This window comes from Copadichromis virginalis, linkage group LG6, assembly GCF_057382275.1.
Source record: "Copadichromis virginalis isolate Kocher_CV1m ecotype Utaka linkage group LG6, C_Virginalis_male_GT1.1, whole genome shotgun sequence".
Lineage (NCBI taxonomy): Eukaryota > Metazoa > Chordata > Actinopteri > Cichliformes > Cichlidae > Copadichromis > Copadichromis virginalis.
In genome coordinates this window covers 25649189-25667201 of record NC_140623.1, presented here as the reverse complement: position 1 = coordinate 25667201, position 18013 = coordinate 25649189, and the positions used below count along the sequence as shown (strand labels likewise).

The 18013-nt window shown below is 40.0% G+C and overlaps 1 long non-coding RNA gene across 1 annotated transcript; it reads left to right on the top strand.

The window, feature by feature from the left end:
- The first annotated feature begins 5461 nt into the window (after nucleotides 1–5461).
- On the top strand, nucleotides 5462–6186 carry LOC146707886 (uncharacterized). The gene is made up of 2 exons (XR_014921094.1): nucleotides 5462–5520; nucleotides 5929–6186. It is a non-coding gene; the product is annotated as an uncharacterized LOC146707886 (long non-coding RNA).
- The last annotated feature ends 11827 nt before the right edge of the window (nucleotides 6187–18013 follow it).

The window sequence follows — 18013 nt, the reverse complement described above, 5'->3', positions numbered from 1 at the left end:
CTAGTCGCTTTTTAGAAAAAAAGTCACTAAGGGGGTCTGAAAACTCCCTAAATATAGCGACAAAGTCGCTAAGTTGGCAACACTGGCTGCTCTTAATTGTTGTGACACGTGTTCGAAATGCAGAGAGGTGCGCTGGATTTGCCACACGGAGCAGCGCGAGAGTAAAGCACGAGGGAGGGGCTAATAATCGGCTCAGTCATTTTTAATGATCGTTGAAAGCCCAGATCGTAATCGTGATTAAAATTTAATTAATTGAGCAGCCCTAGTTAGTAGTCTTCTTGCAAAAGTAGAGTTAATTTTACTCTAATCTGTTGAAAAGTGAAAGGCCAAAGGGAAAGCTAAAGGCTAGGCCTGAAACTCTGATTGTGGGTGACTCTGCCGTAAAGGATGTACAAAGGATGTGCGGTAAGAACACTAAAGTCCTCTGCTTTCCTAACGATATGGTCAACAACCTGAAGGAGAGAATTCTTCAAATTGCAGATGAATATCCAACTGTGACAAACATTGTTCTGCATACAGGGTCAAACGATGTGTCCAAACAACAGTCGGAGGTTCTGAAACGGGACTTTACTGGAATATTAAATACTGTAAACTCTCTGAATGCAGCTGTATTCATCAGTGGACCTGTACCGCCGGTCAGAGGAGGAGACGAGAGATTCAGCAGGTTGTTTACACTGAATAAATGGCTTATATCAGCATGTGCTGACCACTCAGTGCATTTTATCGACAACTTTAATATTTTTTGGGAACGCAGGCATCTGTTCAAAGCAAATGGATTTAATTTTAACAAGTCAGGGGTGAAACTGTTCACCTCCAACTTGTTTTATTCCATGCGTCATCCATCTGTGCTTGGTGCCAAGGCTGAGATAAACGAGGAGTTATCTCATAAAGAGGAACAAACAGTACTCCAAGAACAGACAAAGCCCAGCAGAAACCTTGAGGAGGAGCTCCATTTGCCCCCACCCGGGAAGAGCCTCAGAAAGGAGAGACATCCATGGCATCTGAGGAAGAGCCTCAGAAAGGAGAGACATCTAAGGCAAGAAGAGGGGTCCCAACTCTCTCAACAACACCAACGACCAGGACAAGGGACCACGACCTTCCCCAGTCCCCCAAACCCCTGACAGGCCATCACCCTCCTCCCCCTCCCTTTCTCCCTCCTCCCCACACCTGAAATTCACTGAGGAGATGATGGAGCGGGTCAATGCTGGGCTCAGATCTACCCCCCGTCCCAATCCCTTTTTGTCCCCCATAAACCCCCCACCAGAGCGGCCAAAGGTTCGCCATTGAGCCCCACCCTCAACAGAGCAATCGAAGTCACATTGCCCAGCCTCGCCCCCCTTAGTTCCTCTTCATGCTCTGTCTCCGCAGTCTGATGTGTGATGTGTGGAGGGTCCGGGCTGTGAGGATTACGGCAGTGATGACTTTTCCCAGGAGAAGCTGGGACCCTGTTTACTAGAAGGTTTTAAAATTTCTGTACTTTTAGGTGACAGGAGACATGTGGCCTGGTCAAAACACAGAGAGCTGCACTCTAAAAGATCTTTAAACATAGTAAACATACCTTGTGTGCCACAGACTGCTCCCAAACACGAGGGGACAAGTAATACCTCTAAAACACTTAAGTTGGCTTTATTAAACATTAGATCTCTAGCTGGGAAAACATTTTTAATTAATGATTTAATCACTGAGCACAGCCTTGATTTTATGTTTTTAACTGAAACTTGGTTGGACCAAAGTAACAGTGGAGCTGTTCTCATCGAGACGACCCCTCCTAACTACAGTTTTATCAGTGAGGTCAGGGCGAGCAGGAGAGGAGGAGGGGTTGCTGTCTTATTTAATGAATCATTTCAATGTAAGCAGCTATCTCCTGGAAGTTTTCAGTCTTTTGAATATGTGGCTTTACAGCTGAAGGCCCCATCCAAAGTTGTGTTTCTTAATGTTTACAGGCCTCCCAAATACTGCACAGACTTTTTTAATGACCTCAGTGAACTGCTGTCTGTGATCTGTGTTGATTTTGACTGTGTAATTATTGCTGGGGATTTTAACATTCATGTGGACAACCCTCAGGACAAAGGGACTAAAGACCTGAGTAACACTCTGGGCAACTTTGGGCTGACTAAGCATGTAACAGAGGCCACACATAATAGAGGACACACTCTTGACCTACTGATCTCCAAAGGCCTGAGCATTTCAAAGGTTACTGTGTCTGATGTGGGCCTGTCTGATCATTACTGTGTTTTCTTTGAAAGTAAAATCTCAGCCCACACAAATATATCAACAACAGTGATCACAAAACGGTGTATAACTGAACACAGTAGTGCAATTTTTAACCAGGTCTTCCCATTAACACCTGACCTGTCCAGAGGGTCAGTCAATGAGCTCGTCAATAGCTTCAATGCTAACATGTTAAATGTAATGGACACTATTGCTCCCATTAAGGTGAAGGTTATCTCTGGAAGGAAAAAGTCTCCATGGAGAAACTCCACACTGGTGAAAAATGAAAAAAGAGAGTGTAGGAAAGCTGAGCGCAGATGGAGAAAAACAAACCTCCAGGTTCATTATGACATTTATAAAGAGAAACTTCACAATTATAATTTACAACTGAGGAGTGCAAGGAGGTCCTACTTCTCTGACATCATCACTAAAAACAGCCATAATGCTTGGGTCTTATTTTCTACAGTTGACAGGCTAACAAACCCCCCTGTGTCAGTGGCAGCTGAACTTCATTCGACCATGGCCTGCAATGACTTTGCCAAATTCTTCACTGAAAAAATCCAAAAAATTAGACAAGCAATTGGTACATCAACAGCAGATCCAGGATATGTACTGTGTCCACCAAAAAACTGTTTAAACACCATGAAACAGTTTCAACCTATTAACAGCAAAGACCTGGAGGACATCTTAGGTCAACTGAACTCCTCCTCCTGCTGTTTAGATGTCCTGCCAACAAGTTTTTTCAAAAAGGTCTCAAAGACTTTAGAGTCAGACCTGTTACAGATCGTCAACTTTTCTTTATTATCAGGTGTGTTTCCAGAATCACTAAAAACTGCTGTAATCAAACCTATACTGAAAAAGGACAATCTTGACAAGACACAAATGAACAACTACAGGCCGATCTCAAATCTCCCGTTTTTAAGTAAGATCATTGAAAAAGCAGTTTCTCAACAGCTCAGTTACTTCTTAAAACAGAATAATTGCTACGATGCCTTCCAGTCAGGTTTTAGACAGAATCACAGCACTGAAACCGCTCTGACCAAAGTGTTCAATGACATATGTCTGAATACAGACAGTGGAAAAATGTCAGTCTTAGTTTTACTGGATCTCAGTGCAGCATTTGATACAGTTGACCACAACATATTACTCAAACGACTGGAGAACTGGACAGGTCTTTCAGGAACTGTACTAAACTGGTTCAAAACATACGTAGAAAACAGGAAATACTTTGTATCAATAGGTAACTTCACATCTGAGCAGACAAGTATCACATGTGGAGTTCCCCAAGGTTCCATCTTGGGACCCCTTCTGTTTAACATCTACATGCTCCCACTGGCACAGATTATAAACAACAACAAAATAAACTATCACAGCTATGCAGATGACACACAAATATATATCACAATGTCACCAGGAGACCGAGGCCCTGTACAGGCTCTTGGTAAATGCATTGAGGAAATCAATGACTGGTTGTGCCACAATTTTCTCCAGCTAAACAAAAACAAAACTGAGGTAATAGTCTTTGGCGCCAAAGAAAAACGATTACAGGTCACCAGAGAACTTCAATCTATACATCTAAAAACCACAAACCAGGCGAGAAATTTGGGTGTAGTGATGGATGCAGACCTAAACTTAGAAAAACACATTAAGACAATAACAAAGTCAGCTTACTATCACCTCAAGAATATATCAAGGATAAAAGATCTGATGTCTCAACAGGACCTGGAAAAACTAGTCCATGCATTCATCTTTAGTAGGCTTGATTACTGTAACAGCATCTTTACAGGTCTACCTAAAAAATCAGTCAGACAACTACAGCTCATTCAGAACTCTGCTGCTCGAGTCCTCACTAAGACCAAAAAAGTGGACCACATCAGTCCAGCTCTGAGGTCCTTACACTGGCTGCCTGTCCGTCAGAGGATAGACTTTAAAGTTCTGATGCTGGCCTATAAAGCTCTGAATGGTTTAGGACCAAAATACATCAATGACCTCCTGACCCAGTATGAACCATCCAGATCCCTCAGGTCATCTGGATCCGGTCTTTTATCAGTTCCCAGAGTCAGAACCAGACACGGAGAAGCTGCATTCAGCTTTTATGCTCCTTATATCTGGAACAAACTCCCAGAAAGCCTCAGATCAGCTGAAACACTCAGTTTATTTAAATCCAGGTTGAAGACTCACCTGTTCTCAGCTGCATTTGAATAAAGCACCAAATCCACACTTTAAGCTTAAATTTCAAAACTTACATTTAACTACTGATTTTATCTACTGTTCTGATTTTATCTGTTTTGATTTTATATACTGTTGTTTGTTTGTTTGTTAATTAGTTAGTTAGTTTATTTGCTTGTTTTAATCAATTTTAAATCATGCTTTTTATTTGTTCTTGTTTCTAATGTCTCTGTAAAGCACTTTGAATCACCTTGTTGTTGAATTGTGCTATACAAATAAACTTGCCTTGCCTTGCCTAAGTAGAGTCACATTCTTTTAATGTAACTCTGAGGTGTAAAATGATAGTAGTTAAAATCAAGTTGTGTTGCCCTTAAGGCGTTTCTCTGAATAAATAGGTTCATAAATTTGAAATAAATAATTCTAAAAAGATTTGCCATTAAAAAATTAATGTGTTGTTAAAATGAATAATTCATGCTTTACATACGTTTTAGTTAAAAGGAAAATATCGCTAAAATGTATTTCCCGTTCTGGCGGGGCACTTCCGGTTCCGGTCGAGCACTTCCGGTTTGGGTCAAGCGCTCGGTTTTGCTGAGAAACAGGCTCATGCTAAAGGCAGTATGGAGATGTAATCTAATGCCATCTACTCCGAATTATCAGGCCGGAACGCCGTAAGTTACTTTATATGACAGTTTGTACAGATAACTTTGGATATTAATGTGTATTTGCTAACATGAATGTTTTAGTGAGAGTAATGCACTTTATTGATGTAAACATGCTTCTGCCTGTTGAGATGGAGTTTATTTTCTGTCATTTCAGTTTTCACCACATGTTCATGGAGACAATTAAACAAGCTGCAACTAAACTCCAGGGTCTTCATTTGTGGTTTAACTCGGTGTCACCAACATCCTCGTTGAAAACACTACACAAGTGTTAAAAATGAGTGTTTCTATGTCAAATCTGGAGGTGTTACAATGGAAACATTAACTCTTGACCTCTTAACTCTGAACTCCTAGAGGGGCTATGACACCAATAGAGTAAATTCACAGACTCCGCCCCCAGCACCATAGGCTCCAGTCGAAGCTGAAGTGAAGCCGTTTCAGAACATTTTGCTCTACATATTTGAGTTGTTTGCCATGCTTGGTAAGTCATTTTTTCAAAGATTGTTTCAATTATTATTATTAGCTTTTACTTCTGTGGCTTTTTGGAGTTGAGACAAAGCTGTGTGAAAGGCATTAGCCATGTTGCTCGGTGATAGCATAATATTCTGTTTTAGCTAGCTGAAATGTATTGTTTGTGGACAAATACCACAGCCTTGAAAAAAAGCTTGCATGTGAATTTTCAGTCAAACCTTTGGTCAAATACACCTAAAACAATGTCTAGAATGTGAAATGTTGGTATAATGGTGCTACTTGAAGCCTGAAAATTATCTCCCATAAAAAAAAAACTCCGAGCAAACAGCAGTAGAAGATGTCCTGACTGGGTTCTACGTTAGCAATTGATTTGTGCCATTAATTTGTGTCAACTAATTTTTATTCAATCTCCACATAGGATATGCTTGTGAAGATGGAATATGGGGGAGAGCAGAAGTGCGTTGAAGTTGCACAAAGTGATGAATGAAGGACATGCATATTGTATTGAAGAAATAAGTGATGAGAATGCTGTTATTTGCATTTACCAGCTCACCTATGTCAGACCTTTTGATAAACACAATTCTAATGAAAGTGAGAACATGTACACTGTTACATCTTTCAGAAAATGTTTTGAAATTGTGGTGCACAGTTCAGAATAAATGTTTTTCAAAAACCATTGCGTCTTTTTAGTAAACGTTTATTTCCAAAAGAAATTTCTAGAAGTTCAGAACAGTAAAATTCCCGCTTTTTAGAATTAATTAGAAGATAACTCTTATGTAGTTAAACTAAAATACTCTTTGAGAGTTAATATATAAACTCTTAACACCTAGTTAGCATTAGCAAGCGTTAAATTATCAACTCCAGACAGATTTGGTGTTTAACACTAAATCAGAGTTAACGTACCAACTCTCCAAAAAGAGTTAAATTAACACTCTCTGGTGTGGACCCATATAGACACTTTAATAGTGTTGAAATCAAATCTGACAGTGTTAATTTGGACATGCTGGACACATCATGTATCACATCCATAGTCACTGTACAGGCTATGCATCTTGGCATCCTTATGCATCCTGGCAAAAAGACATCACAGCTGTCTATTGCATATATTAAGTCAAATTTATAACCATAGCTGTACAGTTTATTTTATTCCAATGAGAGGAAACATTTTGGAGCAAAATTTACTGCATAAACAGATCTGAAACTGTTATTCTTCACTTGTGTATACTTAAGATGATAAAAACTCAAACCACTGGAGGTGCTTCGCCAGCAATAAATTTGTATTTTCTAAATGGCTGCAGCTCAGATTGCAGAACGGTTGGTTACTAATTGGTTAGGGTGGGTGTTCTTGGTTCAGTATTACTAAACAAATCCTGTGAAGCCACAACAAACTACCACCATGATGTGGGTATATTTACAATGGTGAAGAAAAACTAACAGCAATTAGTGTAAAAAGATTCCAGCCTATACTAACAATATCTCGCTCACACTGACATCAGCTTTGTTCTTTGGTGTGTAGCTAAACAGACCATTTTACGAATATATGGAATTTAAAAAAACAAAATAATTGTTTGTCACATGTCAAACAGTTAATAATCTGCATTGGCCTACAATAGAGTCCCCTTATTTTTGTAATAATAATAAAAAAAAATAGTTATTTAATTTAATAAAAATGCACTTGGGCCACGATATGAAAAGCTTAATGAAATGGTTACATGCCCTTTTATTTGTGGCACTGCCCCCACAAATGTTTCTTGTTACTCAGTTGGGTGCAATCTCTGCACAGCATCTTTATATTATTTAAGACTTTTGCCATCTTTTATCTAGTTTGATCATAGATTCAGTTCATGAGCAGGAAATAAAAGAAAATAATACAGCAACAGGATTTGAAAAATAAGAAAAGTAGGGAGACCAACAATAAAGGAAGGAGCAAAAATAAAGGAAAGTGTGAACAAGTAGAATGGAGAAAAGATACATTTTTTATAAATGTATTTTAGTTTCCTTAAAACTAACTAAAGCCACCTAACACTCAAATTTCCCCTGTTCCTCCCTCCGATTCCCTCTTTCCTCTGCCAGTAGCAGACTGATTAAACGAGCATTGGGCTATGTGGGTCATATCTCTGCTGGAGTGCTCTGATCGGTTAGTGCTGCCTGGCTGTGTTATCTTCCTGCTCTCTCTGTTTCCCTCCTTCAAGGGAAGGCATTCAGTATGTCTTACAAGGTGACATGTCTCTCAGACTCAGCTCACACACCAAAGGCATAAGACAGCAAGGATGAGCAGGAATATAAATTAAAGGGAATCATTCTGTTTATTGTATTTGTTTATGATTAATTAATGTCTTTGGCAAGCTGAGGGAATCTAAATGTGGCAACTGTAGTGCACAGACTACCAAAATAAATAAATAAATAAAGGAGAGGGAAAAGTGTGGAATAACTAATGCTTTCTGGAAAGATACTTATAGCCTAAAATAGTTGCTGAAATAGAATTTTTTGAAAAAATGTTCAGAAATGTTCTTTCAGTTCTTTATGACTATTTGTAGATGCAGCAATATGAAAATTCAAATTACATAAGGTAAGAAGGCAAAAGAAAGAAAGAAAAAGAATTAGAAGTCATGCTCAAAGGCTGTGCCACATAATTCTGGATAAAGTGTAACCATCCTGTAATGTGATCACACCAGTTGCATAGCAAATGGATTCTCACACCACACAAATCATCAAAGGGGTTTCGGGGAGGTTTTGTACACAAGATAAATAATTTTGTCATTACATATACATACAGAACAAAAAGACCATAGGACAGTGACGTATAGGGTTGCCAACCGTCCCTTAAAATACGGAATCGTCCCGTATTTCGAAACAAAAGTACACGTCCCGTATTGAGCTAATAAGGGACGCACTTTGTCCCGTAATATAGTGAGAATCAAAAGTAGTCTATAAATGTTAATGGAATTAACGCTTTGTTTGAAAACATAATTCCCAGCCCCTCTCCTGCTTTGTGACCAATGAGCTGACAGCACACTTATGACAATTCGAGTATGACAATTCAGATTATCTCATTGGTCGAGGAAAGGTCGCTTACAGAGAAAATACCGGAAGACAACAGATGACCACAACAACAAGCATGGCCAACAGGGAAACAAACGCCGACACTGCGGTGCAAGTCTCGGATGACAGTACACCTAAAGCTGGGCAAACACTGTGCGATTTTCAAACTGCACGATTGACTCGCAGGGGTTAGAAGTTGGTAGGTCACGATGCAGGGTCTCACACTATACCGCCCGATGCTCTGATGCGACCTGAGAGCTCACACTGTGCCTCCATAAAATGAAGGTTATAACAGACAATCTGTCGCTCGCTCTCTCTGTCTTTCACTCACACAGACACACCACCACCATCAAGTTTGCTAAATTGCTAATGAAAAACACTGATCAGGCAGCTGTGATTAAGCAGCAGTGTAAATCCAACTGTTTTCACGGTTGTTGTGGTCGTGATAATTTTGTGATGCCACATCGAAAAGGCTCGGATGAGCTTTCTAAAGTTCTACAAGTTGTGCCTCCATGGCTTGTGTCCAGATCACACGCTGCACAGCTGTGCTGCTCCGTCTTTTTCACCGACGTTTACGTGTTTGCGCGTGCGCAGTGTGAGCGGCTGCGGTGACACCCTCACGAGCGATTGATGATCGGGAGCTGGTCGTGAGGTGTTAATCGCTTCTCGTTACCCCACGTATACTACACGACGCACGATGAAGGCCAAAATCGGTCTGATCACCAAATCCGTCGCACGACTCAGAAATCGTCTCAAAATGGGCCAAAAATCGCACAGTGTGAGCCCAGCATTAGAGCAGCAATGTTTGTTCGCTCAGAGAAAGAAAAATAGGCTGCAAAAGCACAGGGAGGAATGGGAAAAGGAAAACACCTGGCTGGAAAAAGTTAATATGGGCATGTGCAGTGAATATCAGCGCTATGTGGCCAGAAGTGTGATAATATAACTTATTTTGTGTAATAAACATCTGTAAGGATAGATGATTACAACAAATAGATGACTAATACATAAAAGTAATACATAGATGAATAATGATGATGAGTTATGATGCGTAATCATGGGAACAAGCGGGTTTACAAACAGGAGCAGCTGATTAGCATTAGAAAAGCTGAAATAATACCTCAACTGAAGCCAATTGTACTAAATGCACTATATGTGCACAGCAATGGCGTGTCCAGCGGGGTGGCCTGGGGGGGCACAGGCCACCCCCCAAACCAGACTGGCCACCCCAGGTGCCACCCCAAAGGCAAAACAATAAAATTCAATCAAATATCAAATGTCCGATTATGTTTTCACGGTGACGCTCAGATATCCGAGTGTAAGTGAATGCAGCATCGCTTCTGCGCTATGCGCATCACGTTAGCAAAGGTAGGAGAGCCAAGCACGAAAGGGTTAGGGTTAGGGTTAGGGTAGGGTTAGGGCATAGAAAGTATTTACTTGCTTTCAGGTTTTATTCAAATGTTAGTCTTTTCATTTGTTTCCCCACTTTTTTCCTGTTTCAAAATCAAACACCAGTTTGTGAGAAGATTATCTTCTTTTTTTAACAGGCAGATAAAGTTTTGCATTGGCATTGGCTAATTTGTCAATTGTTTGTTACAAATGTTCGTATTTTAATTTTCAAAAATGTTTTTGCCCAAAACATATGTGCACTATATGTCAGTAAAAATACTATGCAAATATTGCTGTCCTTGAATGCTGAGTAAGCACTGACAAAGCACTGATTGTATCTCTTGTACTTTATCAACGCAGTATCTAAAAACTTTGCACCGTAGTGGTTAAAATCTCATTCTAATAAGAGTTAAAAGTGCATTTGGTTATTAGGTTTATAGGATTATTGAATTATGGTTAAGGGTTGGTAGAATTTTTTTTTTAAACATTATCTGCCAATTAAATCTGCCACCCTTCTCCAAATCTGTGCCCCTACCTGGCCCCCCCAACAAAAATTTTCTAGACACGCCACTGGTGCACAGTTACAAGAATATTTTTCTTTCTATTGTTTTCTATTAATTTATATAATTTTAAGTTAAGCAGGACAGAGTTCTTTTAAAGAAAGATTTACTTATATTCTCAAAAGTTAAGCATAACAGGCTTCTGTTTAAGAAGGAGACCTGTTTTACTGTGTTAATGTTGTCATTTTGAGCTAAAAATAAATGGCTAAATGATCATTTGTTTCCCATGTGTTCATATCACAAAGAATATGCATCTGCTTAAATCAACTTCAAGTCAAATGGTTAAAAAAATAATTTCACACACAAAAAAAGAGCTACCACACTGGGAAGCATAGCTGGACTGGCCATCGGGCATACCGGGCATTTGCCCGGTGGGCCGCTGGCGATTTTTTGTTTTTATGGGCCGATGGATTTTTTATTTTTTTTATTTTTATTTTTTAGGAAGGGTATATATAATGAAAGGTGTTGGATTGACCAATTGGTCATGATCGACTCTGGGCTGGACCAATTACAGCCGAGGAGGCTGGATGCACCCTCCCCCTTGTTTAGCAATCACGTGATTTTCGCGCATTGCATGCCGGGAACTCGTGGCAAAACAATCCAAGTACCGCATCAAATGCAAACATTTGCAGCACCGCAAAACGTTCATTCTCCGGTTCCAATACCTTCTTTTTTTTCTTTGCCGCACAAAAAAGGAATGTACAAAACAAAAGGAGAACAATGCCGGTCCGTACAAAGACAGACTCGACGAAAAGACAAAGAAAAGATACGAGGAAAAAATCAAAGGAGTGAAAGAGTGGACAAAAGACGTCAGCGTGCTGCCCAACTTTCACCACGCTCAGATTTATAATTATACGCTTCTTGGAGTGAGTGCATACACTCATGAAGTTTAGTAACTTCAGGTCACTGCAACAAGCCCAGGTACAGTTTACCGACGGATGGGTACAGGACCTTGAAACGCACCGTGTAGAACGAAAGACTATTGTACATATCATAAGTTTACCAGTCTCACAAATCGTCTTCATAAATACACATTCATTAACAGTTTATTAATAGGACCTTTGAGCTCAACGGTAATTAATTAGTAGTGGAAATAATTTCTGGTAGTGTAACAGTGTTTATGTGGTATTATTCCACTTGCCACAAATATCAGTGTAATGGGGAAACAGCGCCCCCCCTCTCGGTGTGGCTGGCTGCAGTAATCGCTGCCAGTCTGCCGTAGCCATACGAGAGGTGAGTTGTATTGTTCCGCACACAATATAGCTAAGTAGTACAGACACATAAAACATGTTTGATTAGCTGAAGAGCACCGAGTGTAATAAGTGCTTAGTGGACACATGTCCAACACCAGTTTTATGTACTTTTCATTTGTTTATTAATGTGTGAAACTGTATGCTAAAGCGGAATGCTAATGAGATGTTCTGCCGTAGTGTGCTGTGCGGAGTGGTGTATGGCGAGCCTGTGCACTGATAATACACCGTTGTTTCCATTCAGGTACATCATTTGTTGTTGCTGTTATTTTATTGTATATTAGAAATTGTAATATTGCTGCAGTAATCGCTGCCAGTCTGCCGTAGCCATACGAGAGTGTGCTGTGCGGAGTGGTGTATGGCGAGCCTGTGCACTGATAATACACCGTTGTTTCCATTCAGGAAATAAAGTGGCAACGATCGATCAGAGACTCCTTGTCTTTTTAAAAACACTACACAACGCAGAGTCGAGGAGTCTGTTTGGGCCGAACTGTTGCAGTGGGATGAAGCAGAAACCGGTTACAGTAGCATTACAGAAATGTAGCAGTGACAATAATATTGTATGTTGTAATCGCAATGGACAATTAGTGATACAAAACAACTGTTTTATCTTGTGAATAAAAGTATATGGTTTTGTCAGTGTACCATGGTTATAACAGAAGCGAAACGCAATATTGTGTCAGGACAATTCACTATTTATGCACAATAAACAAAGGAGCATAGCGCGACAATTTCTGTTCAGCGCCAGACTTGCTTGTAATCTATATCACCAATTATGTTAAGAAAAATGACGCATTAACTACTACAAAACTCTGACCTTTGTGGGAATGCTTGGATCAGACTAACATGTGAGCTGGAGTGTTCTGAGATGTTATATTTGGTATATCCAGACCATCCGTCGGCTCTTACTTCGGAAACATGGCTTAAAAATTTTCACTTCAACGACGTAATCCGATAAAAAAAAAAACGATCTCTTTACCCATCGGCTTCCCGTGGCTGTCATGCGACCGGCTATTGCAGTTACAACAGCTTCTTGCCATTTTTTGGGTTTCTTTTTATCGCTGTGTAACTGAGTTCAATTGAAAGCCTGCGTGCGCTAGTACCTCTTGCCACAAGTTCCCAGAATCCTTTGCGGTTTTATCCCTGAATGACGTCACATTTCAATCTTTATCCTGGTGGGCCGGTCTCTAGTCAAAATGCCCGGGCCGATTTTTTGTCCCAGTCCAGCCTTGCTGGGAAGGGTGAAGACAACTGGGTTGCCCGGCCCTAGCCACGAGGTGTCCCTTATTTATTTTTCAGGGAGTTGGCAACCCTAGTGACGTATAAGGGGAAGAGCAATCCATTTCTGTCACTTTTTATTCAGTACACACCGGTCATATCCATCTTTGAGCTCTACCTTTAAATTCACATTAATTCATAACTGACTTTCCACTGAAATAAAATATATAAATAAAGATAAATAAAAGTAAGCCAGTCAAAGTTACTTCTACATTAAAAAAGAAAGAAATATGGCTTCATCTTAACCATTATCATCTAATTTTGTCAATAACCACAAAAGAAGCACTCAAAACTTTACAGCTGTAGAAACATGAAACATTAGGCTAGCATAGACAATGAAGCCCTACTCTATAAAACTGCCATAGGTTTAACTCTGCCTGTGAAGCTTGATTTAAGAAATAAATGTTTACATGTTTTAGAGCATAGGTGTCAAACTCTGGCCCGCGGGCCAATTTTGGCCCGCAGCCTACTTTCATTTGCCCCGCGAAGCCATACCAAATTACTATCAGCTGGCCTACTGGTATTATACAGCTAATATATATATTGTTTAGTATTAAGCTTTGCTTGTTCCATATTCAGTTTTTCAGCAAACGTGTTTGAGTCCATAAGAAAAGATTCATTCTTATATCTGGAGGAATAAATATATTTCAATAAATATTAACGTTAGCCCACGACTTTGTTCCAGTTTTGAATTTTGGCCTACTGTGTATTTGAGTTTGACACCCCTGTTTTAGAGCATGTTAAGTGTCATCTTTTGTGTAAGTGTTATCACTTGTTTGGTTGGTTGGTTAGTGCTAGTAGACTTACATTAGTTTATGTTAGCTAACCAGTGACTGAACTAATAACTCAGTGGAAAACAAGAAAACTTAAAATCAGTCCAAGGGTGACATTTTTGTATTACCGCTTTCTGCAACAATGAGAAAACTAATTGTACTGCTCACTTTCACTCTCTGTTTCTTTAGCAGCAACTGGCTCTTCCTTGTTGGCTAGCTAAACTGAAACAGGAAATTCCACCTGTTAGCGGTAATGTTTGGGTTTGTAGAGAAGTTTATGAATGTGCCTCTCGGTACACCCAACCTGACCTGATCTGACTCCATCAGTGGACCTGACACAAACAAGCTCTCTCTCTACACTGTCCTCATGCATAAAGTGCTTGAGAAATGGGAAAATCTACCTGTTAGCTGTAATGCTAACATGTGGATATTCCCATTTCAGTTAAGCTAATCAACAACAAGGAACCACTTTCTATTGTTTAAACCAGCCACCTTACAAAAGTGACTCCCTTAGACTGCTTTTAAGAGTTTTTGTTACCTTGTTTTCTGCTGAGTTATCACTATCACTAGTTAGCTAACATAAACATATTGTGTAATCTATTAGCAGCCACCAACCAACAAAACCAGTAGTCATATTCTATATTGGTACAAGACGTCTTTACACAAGCTCTAGAAACTTTAAACATGTATTTCATGAATCCAGGTTCACAGACAGTGTTAAATCTATGACAGTATTTTAGAGTAGGACTCCATGGTGTAAGCTAGCCTTGATACATGTATTGTTTCATGTTGGCTAAACAGCTGTAAAGTTTTATGAGTGCCTCTTTTCTGGTTACTGACAAAATTAGATAATAATAATTTAGCCCATCATCATCTTTAATTTTATTTATGTAGAAGCAAGTATTTCAGTGAAATTTAGTCAGTTATCAATAAACGTGAATGAATGGCATGGCAACAAGCAGCGTCCACTGTGAAACTGGTGTTACATTGTGGTGTCTGTTAATTTAAGCAACTATGACATTTAAAGCTGAATATGAATTTGATTAAAGATGGAAATTTAGCCCATCCATATACGGTATGACATTTTAATGTTTCCATCCCATTTCCTTCTTCTGCATTGTTAAGCACAAGCAGGACATTTTCCAGCCACACTAGAATCTAGTTGAGGTTCTGATGAAATAAAGCACATCACCTCGCATTCCAGAATTTCAGATGTCACTGGAATTTACGGTCTTAAATTACACATTTTTAATTGTGTCATCCGCAGATTCATTTGTCATTATGTAGCCATTCTTTAGTTTATTAGAGGCTAGCTGTGATAGAAGGCTAATTAGTCTTTCTCCAAGTCACATCATATTAACTTCTGAATCACTAGCCTCTCACTGACCTCTGGAAATACATCAAAATGCAAAGGGGTCCGTCCACTGACCTATGCTGGTGCGGGCATGCCTATGCCAACTCATCTGCTTCAGTTGCCCAGCCTGTGTGCGGCAGCATACATGCTCTTGATCATCTTCTCCTCACCTCAATTTTCTGTGAGAGTGCTCATTGGAAGAAAAACACTTAACAGGTACACATAGGCTGCCCTGAATAATTCACTTTAATTGGTAAAAAGGGAAGACGACAAGCCTCAGCTGAAGAGTGACAGAGGGTGAGCTACAAAGTGGAATGAATGGGGGAGAGAATGGCCATCTACGGGCTTTTTTGAGGTCACGTACACCCCCATGCATGTTTAATTGGCTTTGGGATGGCATGGTGTTTCTGCTGTCTCTGCTGTGAGTCAGACTCACTATGCCTTTTCTGCAGCGTGCCTTTTCACAGAGGCTCAGCAATGGAGACACTATTTTAGGAATACATTAGGAGCACAGAAAACACTGACATTTAGACAGTCTCTGGGATGGCGGAGAAAGCGAGAAGGCTAGTCACCAGTGTATATGACAGACACTGGATTACTGCCAGTGTGTTTTTGTGGAGAGCTAGTACAGTAGGCCAGACTCATGTCAAGTTACTTTCTAAAAAAGATTCATTTACTTCTTCAAACTAATCGCAATTCACTAAGAAAAGAACTGATCTGATTGCCCCAAATGTGGAAAAATCACACCTAATTGTTGTAAATTAAAAAAAAAAAAAAGCAGTTTGAAAAAGGAATCACATTCAATTAATAATCCCACGTTTCCACAGGAAGAAAACCGTGCAAAGATGTACCTTTAAACCTTATGACAGCCATGAATATGTTCTTGCACTGTAGTGCATTTTAAAGCTAAAGTGTGGACTTCTTGTAATAACGTACAGTCTTACCAAAGTAAGATCTGACTTGGTAAACCTGCATTAGCAAAGATTATCTGTATGTTCAACTGCATATTTGTACCTTCTTAGTTACAGTCTAAATGAAGGGGGGGAGTACTGCTCGTGGGAGTTATCACAGAAGGCTGTGAGAAGCAGGTTGTAATGTAAAGAAAAATGTGTAAATACAGTGTCTTGTCTATATAAAATAAAGTAAAATAATTCATAATTTCCTCTGGATGCTAAACGGAATCGGTGGCCTGGCACAAGGTGCTGCTTTCACCTTGGTCCTAATCTGAGCCCTCTCCTGTACTCACTCTACACCTACGACTGCACAGCCACTAACAGCTCCAACATCATTGTGAAGTTTGCGGACGACACTACAGTGGTGGGTCTTATCACCAACGGTGATGAGACGGCTTACAGGGAGGAGGTCAGCGCCCTGACCCACTGGTGTCAAGACAACCATCTCACCCTCAACGTCGCAAAGACAAAGGAGTTGATAGTGGACTTCCGGAGGTGCAGAGAAGTACACACCCCCATCACCATCAACGGCGCTGCTGTGGAGAGAGTGAGCAGCTTCCGGTTCCTTGGCGTACACCTGGCTGAGGATCTTACGTGGTCAGTACACACAAACAAAACAGTGAAGAAGGCGCAGCAGCGCCTCTTCTTTCTCAGGAGACTGAAAAGATTCGGCATGAGCCCCCGCATCCTCAGGACCTTCTATCGCTGTGCCATTGAGAGCATCCTCACTGGATGCATCACCACCTGGTATGGCAACAGCACCGCCTACAACTGCAAAGCTCTCCAGCGAGTAGTGCGGTGCTCTGAACGGATAATTGGAGGTGAGCTTCCCTCCCTCCAAGACATCTACAGGAAGCGGTGCCTGAGGAAAGCGGGGAGGATCATCAAGGACTCCAGTCACCCCAGCCATAAACTGTTCAGACTGCTTCCATCAGGAAGGAGGTTCTGCAGCATCCGGTCCCGTACCAGCAGACTGAGAGACAGCTTTTTCCATCAGGCCATCAGACTGCTGAACACGTCATAGACACCTCAGCTTCACTACTGGAACTTCAACATTATGCACTCCACACTGTATATAAATGCCACTTGTTTTGCACATATTCAACTCTGTATATTTTATATATTTTATTATTATTATTATTATTATTACTTTATTTTATTTTTTTACTATTTAATTTGTAAAAATGTGTATACACACACACACACACACACACACACACACACACACACGTAGGAAAATATTTAGTATACACATCCAGAAATGCATACACTATTATATATTGTACATATATTTATTAGTTTCAGGTTGGCCATTCTTGTATTTTGCTCGTTTGTGTTGTTGTGTTTGCACATCTCTGTTGCTTGTGGGGCTCGCACACAAGAATTTCACTCGCATATGCTGTGCCAGTGTGCCTGCACATGTGATGTGACAATAAAAAGTGATTTGTGATTTGTGATTTAATCTCTAATAATATCCGTCATATGATCAAATTAAATTACAGATAATATGTATCATTTGAACCCCAATCCTCAGTAATTGCATGTGTTACTAAGTTACAAGCGTTAGATCTTGTCTACAGATTAGTCATTAAAGCTGTAATGAAATTCTCCACCGGACAGAAAAGTGGCTCTGGTTTTACTATGAAAGGATAATTGAGCTATCTGTGCACAAACAAGCAATTATGAAAGGTTGTTGATCTTCCAAAAAGAATCAGTAAAGGAAATATGTGCTTTGCTTCTAGACTGTATTGTGTAATTTTGTAGCGCAGCGATACAGCACACAAAGCAAAGTTACACTGATAACCCGAGCTTTCATGTTTAATATAATTTGGAATTTCTTAAAATAGTACTTCTTTGTATTCATTGTTTGACAACCAGAGTATTTTTGTACAGAACTCCACCTCTAA